This window comes from Schistocerca americana, chromosome 2 (assembly GCF_021461395.2).
Source record: "Schistocerca americana isolate TAMUIC-IGC-003095 chromosome 2, iqSchAmer2.1, whole genome shotgun sequence".
NCBI classification, from domain to species: Eukaryota; Metazoa; Arthropoda; class Insecta; order Orthoptera; family Acrididae; genus Schistocerca; species Schistocerca americana.
In genome coordinates this window covers 450770087-450785146 of record NC_060120.1, presented here as the reverse complement: position 1 = coordinate 450785146, position 15060 = coordinate 450770087, and the positions used below count along the sequence as shown (strand labels likewise).

General features: G+C 46.2%; 1 protein-coding gene across 1 annotated transcript in view; it reads left to right on the top strand.

Moving 5' to 3' along the window:
• LOC124595036 (mitochondrial glycine transporter-like) overlaps positions 1–15060 on the top strand; it is a 123774-nt gene that overhangs the window by 52636 nt on the left and 56078 nt on the right. The window lies entirely within an intron of this gene.

Sequence of the window (15060 nt, the reverse complement as noted above, 5' to 3'; positions counted from 1 at the left end):
TCTGCTGTTATCGCTACTCTACTGACAACATTGTACTCCCCGCCTACTTTTATATTGGGGGTTCGGCCTCCTGTGACATCTAGAGGCTACCGCTTTACGAAAGTGTGTCATGATACTTTTGATAAGATAATGTACTTGAGACGTCCACTGGTACCTTACTAACCTCATCCAAGGTGATGATCAGTCGTCAGAGAAACCCTGTATTCGTTGCAGAATGGAACATAAAGCTATTGATCCATGTCCCATTCCAGGTGATCCCTTACACATGTTCTTCGTCCATCAGCATAATGGCAGCTCTGTACAGTTGTTAGTTATGGACACTTAGACGCCATATTGATCGTGTGGTTATGGTTGGGTAGTATCTCGGCCCACACAGGCCTCCCAGGTGCCTCCAAACAGGCAGTCCGGGAGACTACTGCCATGAAGATCCTCAGTGGTTCACTTGTCACGATAGCGATTTATGTTCGAATGATAACGTTGCGATGGGTACCAATTCGACATGAAATTTCTCGTGCTGACAAGTGATAATGCGCGCACATCTTAAGCTTGAAATGTCCCTTCTATGCGTGTTGACTAACTGTGTGCACAAACTGCACTGTCTCGTGTACGAATGGAGACATAGTGTCTTCAGCTGACGTGAACTGAGAACGCAGCTTTACTTCTACCTCTGTTTTGCAAATGGCTGCGAGTAGCGATTACCTGTGATCAAAAGAGTATAGGGAAAGAGGTTTCAGATCCAAGAAGCACGAACTACGCGTGTCATGTGGCTGACGCAAACTCCTGTTTGCATTTCATATTACTGCACTACTGGCCATTAAAATTGCTACACCATGAAGATGACGTGCTACACACGCGAAATTTAACCGACAGGAAGAAGATGCTGTGATATGCAAATGATTAGCTTTTCAAAGCATTCACACAAGGTTGGCGCCGGTGGCGACACCTACAACGTTCTGACATGAGGAAACTTTCCAAGCGATTTCTCATACACAAACAGCAGTTGATCGGCGTTGCCTGATGAAACGTTGTTGTGATTACTCATGTAAGGAGGAGAAATGCATACCATCACGTTTCCGACTTTGAAAAGGTCGGTTCAAAAAAATGGTTCAAATGGCTCTGAGCACTATGGGGCTTAACTACTGAGGTCATCAGTCCCCTAGAACTTAGAACTACTTAAACCTAACTAACCTAAGGACATCACACACATCCATGCCCGAGGCAGGATTCAAACCTGCGACCGTAGCGGTCACGCGGTTCCAAACTGACGCGCTTAGAACCGCACGGCCACACCGGCCGGCTGATAAAGGTCGGATTGTAGCCTATCGCGATTGCGGTTTTCGTATCGCGGCATGACTGTTAGCAGAATATGGAATCGGTGGGTTCAGGAGGGTAATACGGAACGCCGTGCTGGATCCCAACGGCCTCGTATCACTAGCAGTCGAGATGACGGGCCTCTTATCCGCATGGCTGTAACGGATCGTGCAGTCACGTCTCGATCCCTGAGTCAACACATGGGGACGTTTGCAAGACAACACCCATCTGCACGAACAGTTCGACGACGTTTGCAGCAGCACGGATTATCAGCTCGGAGACCATGGCTGCGGTTAACCTTGACGCTGCATCACAGACAGGAGCGCCTGCGATGGTATACTCAACGACGAACCTAGGTGCACGAATGGTAAAACGTCATTTTTTCGGATGAATCGAGGTTCTATTTACAGCATCATGATGGTCGCATCCGTGTTTGGCGACATCGCGGTGAACGCACATTGGAAGCGTGTACTCGACATCGCCATACTGGCGTATCACCCGGCGTGATGGTATGGGGTGCCGTTGGTTACACGTTTCGGTCACCTCTCGTTCGCATTGACGGCACTTTGAACAGTGGACGTTACATTTCAGATGTGTTACGACCCGTTCCTCTACCCTTTGTTTGACTCAATGCCCAGGCGTATCAAGGCCGTTATTACGGCCAGAGGTGGTTGTTCTGAGTACTGATTTCTCAAGATCTCTGCACCCAAATTGCGTAAAAATGTAATCACATGTCAGATCTAGTATAATATATTTGTCCAATGAATACTCGATTATCATCTGTATTTCTTCTTGGTGTAGCAATTTTAATGGCCACTAGTGTATTATATTTACTTTTATTCTCAATCGAACGATTTATTCTTAAAAGCATTCGACAGTTCGGAAAATAGGGATACAATGATATGGTAACTGTTAATAATAATTGTAAATTATTAAATGTGAGATCGAAGTCGGCCGCCATGTCGTGGTTCAGACCTGTTAAGCTTTGTTTACAGGGAGCAGATACGAAATAGTACTATACCTGCAGAATTTGGCTTCACGCTTACAAAACGGTAGGAAGGAAAATTAGGATTTAACTTCCGTCGACGACGAGGTCGTTTGAGGCGGAGTACGACTTCAGGTTCTGGGAAGAATGGGGAAGGCAAGCGGACATGTTAGTTAAAGCAATCATCCTGGTGTTCGCCTTTAAACGATTTCTAGAATCAACGGAAAACCTAAATCTAGATTGCTGGACTCCCGAATGCGATTCCAACATTTTTAATAAGAGTTTTTTCTCCTTTTGCGAGAAATTTCATTGTTATCATTAACAAGTGCTACGCCATTGTAGACCTATTTTCGTGAGCTGCCATGTACTATTAAAAACAGTGCATCATACATTTTTAAAGAAATTATTGATGCTGTTAGACCTCATTGGATTGTTTCGAATATTAATTGTGTATCAAAATAAGTCTCATTTGCCGAAAAGCTTCTATGATATTTTGATCTGTTCATGAAACACACTCTAAGCCAAGAAACGGCGCAACACGAAGGAATTATCCGAATGGGACGGAAACTGACATATGTGGTGTACATGTACAGGCAAGCAAATGATTACAATTTCAGAAAAAAATCTACATCTACAACGATACTCTGCAAATCACATTTAAGTGCCTGGCAGAGCGTTCATCGAACCACATACACAATTCTCTATTACTCCAATTTCGTATAGCGCGCGGAAAGAATGAACACCTATATCTTTCCGTACGAGCTCTGATTTCCTTTATTTTATCGTGGTGATCGTTCCTCCCTATGTAGGTCGGTGTCAACAAAATGTTTTCGCATTCGGAGGAGAAAGTTGGTGATTGGAATTTCGTGAGAAGATTCCGTCGCAACGCAAAACACCATTCTTTTAACGATTTCCAGCCCAAAACCTGTATCATTTCTGTGACACTCTCTCCCATATTTCGCGATAATACAAAATGTGCTGCCTTTCTTTGAACTTTTTCCATGTACTCCGTCAGTCCTATCTGGTAAGGATCCCACACCGCGCAGCAGTATTCTAAAAGAGGACGGACAAGCGTGGTGTAGGCAGTCTCCTTAGTAGGTCTGTTGCATTTTCTAAGTGTCCTGCCAATAAAACGCAGTCTTTGGTTAGCCTTCCCCACAACATTTTCTAAGTGTTCTTTCCAATTTAAGTTGTTCTTAATTGTAATACCTAGGTATTTAGTTGAATTTACGGCTTTTAGATTAGACTGATTTATCGTGTAACCGAAGTTTAACGAGCTCCTTTTAGCAGTCATTTGGATAACCTCACACTTTTCGTTATTCATTGTCAACTGCCACTTTTCGCATCATTCAGATATTTTTTCTAAATCGTTTTTCAGTTTGTTTTGATCTTCTGAGGACTTTATTAGTTGATAAAGGACACCGTCATCTGCAAACAGCCGAAGACGGCTGCTCAGATTGTCTCCCAAATCGTTTATATAGATAAGGAACAGCAAAGGGCCTATAACACTACCTTGGGGAACGCCAGAAATCACTTCTGTTTTACTCGATAACTTTCCGTCAGTTACTACGAACTGTGACCTCTCTGACAGGAAATCACAAATCCAGTTACATAACTGAGACGATATTCCATAAGCACGCAATTTCAATACGAGCCGCTTGTGTGCTACAGTGTCAAAAGTCTTCTGGAAATCCAGAAATACAGAATCGATCTGAAATCCCTTGTCAATAGCACTCAACATTTGAATAAAGAGCTAGATGTGTTTCACAGGAACGATGTTATCTAAACCCATGTTGACTGTGTGTCAATAGACAGTTTTCTTCGAGGTAATTCATAATGTTCGAAGACAATATATGTTCTAAAATCCTGGTACATATCGACGTTAATGATATGGGCCTGTAATTTAGTGGATTACTCCTACTACCTTTCTTGAATATTGGTGTAACCTGTGCAACTTTCTAGTCTTTGTGTACGGATCTTTCGTCGAGCGAACGGTTGTATATGATTGTAAAGTGTGGAGCTAATGCATCATAATACTCCGAAAGGAACCTAATTGGTATAAATGGATAATTTATTCAAGAGAACGAGCTTCACACATTGAGGAATCAATAACGCGTTTGTACACCTCTTACTCTTATGCAAACAGTTATTCGGCTTAGTATTGATTGACAGAGTTGTTGGATGTCCTCCTGAGGGATATCATGACAGATTCTGTCGCGTTGGATCGTCAAAATCCCGATCTGGCTGGAGGGCCGTGCCCATGATGGGCCAGATGTTCTCAATCAGGGAGAGATTCGGCGACCTTGCTAGCCAAGGCAGAGTTTGACAAGCACGAGGGTTAGCAATAGAAACTCTCGACGTGTGTGGGCGAGCATGATCTTGCTGAAATGTACGTCTACGATGGCTTGCCATGAAGAGCAACAAAACGAGGCCTAGAATATCAGCGACGTATCACTATGCTGTAAGAGTGCTGTGGATGACAATCAAAGAGGTCCTGCTATGAAAATAAATCGTACCCCAGACCATCACTCCTCGCTGCCGAGGAGTGTGGCGGGCGACAGTCTGGTTGGCATCCCACCGCTGGCTGGGGCGTCTCCAGGTACGTCTTCGGCCTGGAATCTGGTTGGCTGGAGTAGAACTGTCTTCAGTGATCAGTCCTGCTTCGAACTGAGTCCCGATGAGCAGCGAAGACGTATTTAGGGGCGCCCCAGATAGCAGTGGAATACCAAACTGATTGTAAGCCGTCATATAGCCTGACAAATAGAAGATGAAACTTCTTTATTTAAATGAGTGTGTCTGTACTTAAATTGCAGAATGACTGAGAAGATGAAACTTCTACGTTATATGATTCTGAAACCGCTGAGTAAAACTGACCGTACTGAGCCTACTTTCTCTTTACTTTTTCTTATCATGTCAACACTGACCCACAATATTCAGGCGCAACGCAATCTGACAGCTCAAAAAAATTGCAACCTGACTTCAAATAATTAATTCAAAAGAATGGCCCTGACTAAAACCAATCTTAACAATAACCTACACATTTCATTAAGCACTTACCTCACAAAAATCTTCATTACGCGAACTACTGCAATACAGCGAGCGTCATTACTGCCAGCTAAATAAAAGATTCCAACTACTAAAGCCACTAACTACTAATAGGCATGTGGTTAGCAAAGGAAAGATTTTGATGCAAACCAAATGATGTATTTTTTACCTTACTAATGTGACATCCAGTTCAAACACGAATATAAATCGTCATTGACATCTAGTGCAAAGGTATATAATCATGAATAATATTCAATCTCCAAGTCGAACATGTACAGATCGTTAGCCTACGCTAACAATTCAAACCTCTACCCTCCATCAATGCTAACTTCTCACATCTAACATCCATCACTTCTGGCTGTTCACCTCCAACTGCCCAACTGCACTTCCATCACTGCTGGCGACTAACTTCCAACTGCCGAACACTAATGGCGATTAACTTCGAACAACGAGTCCGACCAGCCACAGAGTCTCTTACAAAGAAAGCGCAGTCAGAGATCCAATGCAAAGCGCTACACAGCGCTGCCAACACAGCAGCACTTACAAAGTGATGGTCTGAGGATCCATTTCTTTTCTATGCTCACATTTTAGCAAGATAATGCCCGCCAAAGAGAGTTTCTACAGTTTGTCTTCGTGCTTCGCAAACCCTAACTTGCCGGCCGCGGTGGCCGAGCGGTTCTAGGCACTTCAGTCCCGAACCGCGCGACTGCTACGGTCGCAGGTTCGAATCCTGCCTCGGACATGGATGTGTGTGATGTCCTTAGGTTAGTTAGGTTTAGGTAGTTCTAAGTTCTAGGGGACTGATGACCTCAGATTTTAAGTCCCATAGTGCTCAGAGCCATTTGAATCAAACCCTCTTGGCCAGAAATGTCGTCGGATCTCTCCTCAATTGAGAACGTTTGGATTATTATTGGCTCGGCCCTCCAACCAGCTTTTGGCTTTGACGATAAGAAGCGCCGATTGGACAGAGTTTGGCACGATATCATTCACGAGAACATTCAGCAACTCTGTCCGAATAACTGCTTGCATGAAGGCCATAGCTGGACCAAAGTGTTAATGACTTACTCAATTTGTGAAGCTTATTCTCTTCAATAAATCATCCACTTTTTCTGAAATTTTAATCATTTGCTTCTCTGTAAATGTACATCTTATCTAATGATTTCCGTCCCATTCGGATAATTCCTTCGTGGTGCGTTTCGGCACCCCCCCCCCCCCCCCTCCCCGGCTTAGAGTGTATTACTCATGTTGTGGATTATGTGGCTCGCGCTAAATATTTTCTTTCCCAATGGAACATCCAAATACCCTGACTGGTGACTGCGAATTAACATCCCAAAGATGTTCGGGCTCAAATGAGGTTCCTCTTTGTCAAAATGTCGTCTAGGGGTTGAACTGCACGTATCGCATTACACGCCCTAAATTAAACACTTAGACCCTTAGGTTAAATTGTCTGGCAGATGGCAAGTTTGCGAAATTGTATGAAACGTACAAAGTTAATGTAACATACAATAACAGTAATAATAATAACGGGAGCTAAATTAACGACCCATAAATGATGTAGGCCACATAGTTGCGATTTGGTTAGAATAATGTTTATTCAGAAAGCAAACTAATAGCGAAAGTGGTCGTATTTAGAGTTACTGTTGCACTCGAGCGCATATCCATTTGACACAGTTCGATCATTGACAATCTCATCGCGAAATACAAGTCCAATACTCCACCTTGTTATCTACAAGAAAAGCTAGAGTTCACACCAGACGTGTGGCTGCTCACTGCTCAGAGACTAAATCCCGCCGCAATACCACTCAACGCGGAATTTTCTAAGTCGTTTCACTTCCTAGCTACCTAAAGACCGCCCGTCCGCTTTTGCATCTCCACCAGCAATGTCCACTTTGGCGTCTCCAGCCGAACTGTCCGCTTTCGCGTCTGCACCAGCACTGTCCACTTTAGTGTTTAGACCAGCACTGTCCACTTTGGTGTCTCTAGCCGAACTGTCCGCCTTCGTGTCTGCACCAGCATTCCCTCTGCCCACCTCCATGGGCACAAACAGCTCCTACGGGGTTTCCCTATGACATAGGTTCTCATCTGTCTCACTCGCACACTACAGCGCTTAGGCCTGATCAGCCTGGCCTCATTCAGCACAATAGACCTGTGAATTTCCCCATCTCGTGGCGAATGTGCGCTCATTGTGGCATACGGTCCTGGACGACAGGATTCTTTTCACAATTCCTGGAAGGCTGTCTCTTTCGGCCATACATTTAAATGAGGGCGAAATGTGGGTTAACGCACATGACTCATAAGTCGTGATACTGAGCGATATATCGCAGCAGTCAGCACACTCGTCTGCGTTCCTGCCATGCTGACTAAAGATTTACGTGGTTTCCCTGTATTTATAAAAGCGAACACCTAGTTGATTCCCTTGAGAACGATACGGCGCTTTCTCTTCTCTCTCCTTACTCTATTCGAGTGTCTGATCCATATCTAGTGACATCATTACCTACTGGTCATTAAACCCTAACCTTACATCTCTTCGAGCTTGCGATTTCCACATCACGGAGCAGCGGCGCTACCAAGTTCGTCCAAGTGTTTCAGTAACTACGACAGATATGGTACTCTCATCACCATTTGATTTTTTATGCTCTCACAGCAGGTGTGAGTGCAGAACACGTGGAAACTGGCTTCTGCCTCTTTATGCAGGCCATAAAACCTTCATTTTTTGCCCAAATATGTTTCTGCTTATTTGTTCAATCGTCAGTGGCATCTATTGTACTGAAGTCTGAAAATACAACATATTAGTTCTTAACTGAAAAGTAAACGAGAATTTCTTATCTACTGCCATATTTCATGTGTTCACAGTCTCAAAAACCTGTTAATATATCAGCATAATCAGGCTGCACTCAAAACCTGTAATCCGAACTGCAACCACGGTAGCTCTTACAGCATTAAAACCATCTACAGGCATGACAATGACGAGGTACGCGCAAACTAAGTTGACACTCGGCGCCGCGGCTGATGGGAGCGATCATAAAGGCATCTCCCACTTACAGTCACTCTCAGCAACCACCGCACCGAGTGTCAACTTAGTTTGCGCCTGTCATATGTGCTAGTAGTCGGTTGTATTGAATCAGAGCAGTAAGATGGGTCAACGTGGAATCGTGACAGAAGGGCAGAAAGGAGTTGCCGTTGTGTTTTTCCGGGTGATAGAATTTTCCATTCTTGATATGATCATCCACGGCAGCAATATTTCATATTCTGATATTTCGGCTGTTAGCCAGACAGCCAACTTCAAGGATGGTACAGTATAAATCGCACTGTATACACTATGTGATCAAAAGTGACTTACAAGTTCGTGGCGCCCTTCATTGGTAATGCTCGAATTCAATATGGTGTTAGCCCACCCTTAGCCTTGACAGCTTCCACTCTCGCAGGCATACGTTCAATCAGGTGCTGGAAGGTTGCTTGGGGAATGGTAGCCCATTCTTCACGGAATGCTGCACTGAGGAGAGGTATCGATGTCGGTCGATGAGGCCTGGCATGAAGTCGGCGTTCCAAAACATTCCAAAGATGCTCTGTAGGATTGAGATCAGGACTCTGTGGAGGCCAGAGTATTACAGGGATGTTACTATTGTGTCACCACTCCGCTATAGGCCGTGCATTATGAACAGGTGCTTGATCGTGTTGAAACATGCAATCGCCATCCCCAAATTGCTCTTCAACAGTGGGGAACAAGAAGGTGCTTAAAACATCAATGTAGGCCTGTGCTGTGATCGTGCCACGCAAAACAACAAGGGGTGCAAGCCCCCTCGATGAAAAACACGACCACACTATAACACCACTGCTCAGAATTTTACTGTTGGCACTACACACGCTGACAGATGACGTTCGCCGGGCATACGCCATATCCACACTGTCGTCGGATCGCCACGTTGTGTACCGTGATTCGTCACTCCACACAACGTTTTTCCACTGTTCAGTCGTCCAATGTTTACGCTCCTTACACCAAGCGAGGCGTCGTTTGGCATTTACCGGCGTGGTGTGTGGCTTATGAGCAGCCGTTCGACCATGAAATCCAAGTTTTCTCACCTCCCGCCTAACTGTCATAATACTTGCAGTGGATCCTGCTGCAATTTGGAATTCCTGTATGATGGTCTAGATAGATGTCTGCCTATTACACATTACGACCCTCTTCAACTGTTGGCGGTCTCTGTCGGTCAACAGACGAGGTCGGGCGGTACGCTTTTGTGCTGTATGTGTCCCTTCACGTTTCTACTTCACTTTCATATCGGAAACAGTGGACCTGGGGTTGTTAAGGAGTGTGGAAATATCGGGTACAGACGTATGGCACAAGTGACACCCAATCACCTGACAACGTTCGAATACCGCGATTTCCGTGGAGCGCCCCATTCTGCTCTCTCACGATGTCTAATGATTCCTGAGGTCACTGATATGGAGTTCCTGGCAGTAGGTGACAGGACAATGCACCTAATATGAAAAACGTTTGTTTTTGGGGGTGTCCGGATATTTTCGATCACATAGTGTATATGACACCGTGAATGAAATTGCCCGAGTTGTTGGTAAATCTAGGTTAATTTTCATAATGTCTACAAGAAACAGTGTACCTCTGGAAACCGTTTAACACGACGTAACAACTTTGGCTCTACAAAGTTCCTGACCGGCAAGGATCGTAGACCAGTCACACCTTGTCACTGACAATCTGTCTTAAATCCGACACGAATTGCTCCCATCTTTCGAGATGGTGACAGCCCTATTCACAGGGCTGCACTGAGACGTTACTGATTTGACGAGAACTCATGTACCCTATCGATCCTTGAGTGGCCAGCCCAGTCACCGATATTGATCCTATGGAAAATTTCTCGAAGTGGTTGGAACTCTGGATGAAGAGTAGCAATCAGTATCGCACAATTCTAGACCTGTACTGTCCATTAATACGCCCACCACTCAAAAGACTGAATAACCACCTTTTTCAGCTTGGGCCGCTGTGAGTCGTGCGGGAAGAGAGTCGATGATGTTCTGGAAGATACCGACAGGGATGTGGAGTCAGGCCTACTCCAGTGCCTTGCCTATTGCTCTAGGTTTCTCAGTGAAGCATCTGCGATGCGAATAGCCCGGTTGAGGTGGTTCAAATGGTTCAAATGGCTCTGAGCACTATGGGACTTAACATATATGGTCATCAGTCCCCTAGAACTTAGAACTACTTAAACCTAACTAACCTAAGGACATTACACAACACTCAGTCATCACGAGGCAGAGAAACGGTTGAGGTGGCTGCGCAAATTCTCTATTAGGTATTAATCTGGGTAGTTGGTGGCCAGGGATGTATAGTAAACTCATCCTGGTGCTAAACTTCCTGGCAGATCAAAACTGTGTGCCGGACCGAGACTCGAACTCGGGACCTTTGCCTTTCGCGGGCATGTGCTCTACCAACTGAGCTACCCAAGCACGACTCACGCCCCGTCCTCACAGCTTTACTTCTGGGAATCATCCTGATGCTCTTTGACCCATGCATGTACACTGCAATCTGTGTGACGCGTTGTCCTGCTAGTAGATGCCATCGTGGCGAGGATAAAGAAACTGCATGTAGGGCCAGACATGCTTTCCAAGGATAGATACATACATTTGTTGATCCATCGTGCCTTCCATAATTCTAGATAGTCCAGGGAATGCCACGAAAATATTCCCCAATTCATAATACTTCCCCCTCCGGCCTAGACCCTTACGACGATTGTTGCAGGATGGAGCATAAAACGTGGTTCATCTGAAAAACCCAACTGTCGCGGAAGTCCAGTTGCGGCATTGGCGTGCAAATTCCAACCTTTGCCGCCAGTGAACAGCAGTCAGCAAAAGTGATTGAACCGGGAGCTTGCTGCAGAGGTCAATATGCAGCAACGTTCACTGCATAGTTACTGAAGAGACGCGGTTGGTAGCCCCTTGGTTCACCTGGCCGGTGAGTTGCTCAACAGTTGCGCGTCTGCTCGCTCCTACACATCTCGAAGCCGTCCTTCATCCCTGTCATCTATGGCCCATGGTGCACTACAGCTGCCTCGACGCCGTTTTTGAGTAGCGCTGTTTTGAGTTGTACGGAACACTTCAACCACGGCGGCACGCAGACTGTTTCCAATCTGAGCCATTTTGGAAATGCTTCCAACCTTGGCCCGAAAGCCAATGGTCATGCCGTTTCGGACGTCAGGTAAACCACTCCGTTTTCGCATTACGACAACGATTGCACCGTTTTCAACGTCCCCCCCGACGCGCTTTGTATACCCTCCACTGCAAGTGCTCCCAGCGACCGTCAGTAAGGGGTTACTGTTATTGCATGTTGATGTCGAACAAAGGCGGTAATCACATGAATGTGACTGGACTGTGTATCATCAATGAGCGGCTTCAGGTGCATACAGCATACCTTGCGAAACTTGTGGACTCTCTTCCTCGCTGAGGCTATTGTCGAGGCTGTGTTAGACCTCGTTAGCGTCATGTCACCTGGGGGTGACTAATTTTTTGTCTGGTGCTTACGCATACTTTGATCAATAATGCGGAGCGTCTGAAATGATTCGCTTTGGGCAGCGCTGCAAGTTTGTTAAGGAGCGTGTTTACCCAGATGTAAGTTTCCACCGGCAGCAGCAGCGGCTGCGAGACGTTGCCACGCGACCTGGGCCGTGGCCGGCGCTATCTGGGGTCAGTGGCGCCCCCCGCGAATCCCCAGATAACCCGCCGCCCGCTGGACGGCAGCCAACGGGCCCTGTGGCGGCACGCCAGACAGCGTCCGCACGCCGCCGACCTGGACATCCGCAAGGCGGCCAGGTGTCTGCACCGCCGCGTCCCTCCAGCACCCAGCAGGAGAGCAGAACAAGGGCTGCAGTTAACGTAGGGTCACAAGCATTTAACAGTTTCCACAACAAAACTCTGTCTTCAACTCTGGCAGAAAAACCAAAGACATTCTGATCGTATGTAATGTACACCAGCGGCAAGACACAGTCAATACGTCCAATGCGCGATAGCGATGGTAATGTTACCTAAGGCAGCGACACTAAAGTGGATTTACTAAAGATAGTCCTCCAGACGCCCCCCTTAGCTGACCGGTCAGCGCGTCTGACTGCCGTGCAGTGGGCCTCGGTGTAGTGCAGTCTCTCAAAAAGGCAATTCTTCCAGTCCAAACTCACTACCAATTAGATTCATGCGAAGGGCGCTCAGTGAGTAATGCCACACTTTTTTTGTCTCGCCCAGCTTCGATTGAAATAATGTGGACCTTATTGTAAGATATCGTGCAATATTCCCTCTTCAGCCCCTGTAGTTTCCTGAAGTTCCCAGGGTGGCGATAGCGGCGCTATAGGTAGCCTTCAAACTGCATTCCAAGCAGAGAAAGTCAATGAGCTTCTTTTGGCGGAAAACCAGAGCATCGCAGATATTCATAGGCGCTTGCAGAATATCTACCTTGCAGTGAACAAAAGCACACTGAGTCGTTGGGCGAGGCGTCTGTCGTCATTCCAACAAGGATGCGGATACCTGTCTGATCTCCCGTGTGCCGGCCAGCTGTACACAGCTGTGACTCCTGCAGTGTCGGAACGTGCGGACACTCTCATTCGTGGTGATGGTGATAGACGGGTCGCAATCAAACACCTCGCTGCACAATGGGACGTCTCTGTTGGCAATGCTGACGCACTCATACACCAGTCGAGGTGCTCAAAGGTGTATACCCGGTGGGTTACTCGTCACCCAGCAGAAGGCCACAAAAAGCAACGAGGAACCGTCTGTGCGGAGTTACTTGCGCACTACGACACTGATCGTGACATTTTTTTGTCGAGCGTTGTCACAGCCGATGAAATATGGATTCATCACTTCGAACCGGGAACGAAACGGCAATCCATGAAGTAACGCCACACTACCTCTCCTCCAAAGAAAAAATTCAAAGCCACAACCTCATCCGGTAAAGTCATGACGACGGTCCTCTGTGACTCTGAAGTGGTTATTCTGTTTGATGTCCTCCCTCATGGTGCAACATCAACTCGGAAGTGCATTGTGCTACCATCTGGAAATTGAAGAAACGACTTCAGTGTGTCCTTCGCCGCAAAAATGCAAAGGAACTTCCCCTTCTCCATGACAACGCTAGACCACGCACAAATCTGCGCACGCATGAAGAGGTCAGAAAACGCCGTTAGACTGTTCTTCCTATAACCTGGATCTCGCACCTTCCAACTTCCATTTATTCGCCTCAATGAAGGATGCAGTTCACGGGAGCGATACTTGGACGATGGGGAGGTTATTGATGCAGCACGACGTTGGCTCCCACGTCGGCTAGTGGACTGGTGTATCACACGGACGCACAGCCTCTCCCAGTAAAGCGATTTAAGGCCGTTGCATTGAACGGAGATAACGTTGAAAAATTGAGTTTTGTAGCCAAATAAAAGTGGACAATAACTTGGTGTAATGGAATCCTGAATAAAGCCAACCTGCTTTCAGAAAAACAATGTGTCGCGTTACTTACTGTAATATGCAATTGCTCCGTACTTAGCAATCATATGCAAGTTACAGGAAGGATCAGTGTCCACAGACTTGAAAGTTGCACAGATCACATCCACAGACAGAAACAAAAATATAAGCAATCTGGTGAATTTTATCTGGACTTGCCAAAAAGTAATTTTTATGTGAAAACTGTTAAAGCTTTTTTTCAATCTTTATTAATATTTAACATCTTTATTCTTCATGTATACATACCTTTCCAACGTCATGACCTGTTAGAGCGCGTGGAATAGTACCTCGTGTCTTCCTCTTATTGGGGGAGTTTAATGCCCATAATCCTCAGTGGGGCGGCGACACTGTGACACTGTGTCTCTATGAGGCTGATTACTAGAACACCTCCTTTCGGAATTGCCTACTGAACACTGGAGCTTCAACACATTTTAGTGCGGCCCACCTGACATACTCGGCTATTGATCTCACATTTTGCAGCCCGAGTATCTTAGCCCTGATTCAGTGGTGCGTTCATGGCGATCTTTGTGACAGCGACCATTTTCCTATCGTTCTATCCATCTCCACCAACAGACATCTGTAACGCGCTTCACGTTGGTCGCCTCGAACAGCTGACTGGCAAGTTTTCTCCTCACAGCCATTTCTGCAGCCGGTCGTGTGGGCCGCGCGGGGCAGCCGCGCGGTCTAAGGCGCCTTGCCACGGTCTGTGCGGCTCCCCCCGTCGGAAGTTCGAGTCCTCCCTCGGGCGTGGGTGTGTGTGTTGTCCATAGTGTAGTGTGTGTTGTCCATAGTGTAAGTTAGTTTAAGTTAGATTAAGTAGTGTGTAGGCTTAGGGACCGATGACCTCTGCAGTTTGGTCCCATAAGAACCTTCCACAAATTTCCAATTTCCAGTTGTGTGACGAATATCGACAAATCGATACTACACACATCAAAAAAAGTTTTGCATCACCCCGGTTCCCAGAACTCCTGAAAGTAGAGTTGACTGTGTATACTGTATCACATACACAGTCCCTGTGACTGTTGAGACATGTCACTAAACCTGCCCAAAGATGTAAATAAACATGCATGAGCAGTGCCTATTAGACGGAGGGGGTCCGATAGCGGATCAGTTCCAGTCATTCTACCAGGAAGGAGGTACACGTGTTGTCTGTAGTTCAACCATGCGTAGACGCTCAATACCGCGATTCGATCACGTCCTCATTGTTGCTTCGTGCCAGGAATGGCTCTCAACAAGGG